The sequence below is a fragment of the Penaeus monodon genome, chromosome 29 (genome assembly GCF_015228065.2).
Source record: "Penaeus monodon isolate SGIC_2016 chromosome 29, NSTDA_Pmon_1, whole genome shotgun sequence".
Taxonomy (NCBI): Eukaryota; Metazoa; Arthropoda; class Malacostraca; order Decapoda; family Penaeidae; genus Penaeus; species Penaeus monodon.
In genome coordinates this window covers 526,299-526,758 of record NC_051414.1, presented here as the reverse complement: position 1 = coordinate 526,758, position 460 = coordinate 526,299, and positions in this window count along the sequence as shown.

Below are 460 nucleotides of genomic sequence, written 5' to 3'. Positions count from 1 at the left end.
AGGCGCAGCAGGTATACACACTCGTCCAAACGACAATCAATGTCACGTCTGCCACAATCAGCGCAATGCCAGGCCGACGCCGGTGCCGCAATGCGCTCAGGTGACTGCAGGACGTCACCGGCCGCCGCCAGTCCAGTGAGGGGGAGGAGGGGGAGAGGAGGGGAGGGGGGGGAGATGGGTAGGAGGGATGGGGAGGGGAGGAGAGATGGGGAGGGGAGGAGGGATGGGGAGGGGAGGAGGGATGGGGAGGGGAGGAGGGATGGGGAGGGGAGGAGAGATGGGGAGGGGAGGAGAGATGGGGAGGGGAGGATAGATGGAGAGGGTAAGGAAAGGGTAAAAGGGCAGAGGAAAGAAAAACTGAAGTACGCTTTCTACTTAATTACATTCGCAAATGGTACACATCAATTTGCAACCTTCCCTTTCAATTTTACGCTGTCCCAGACTAGGTAAAGTAAAAGAA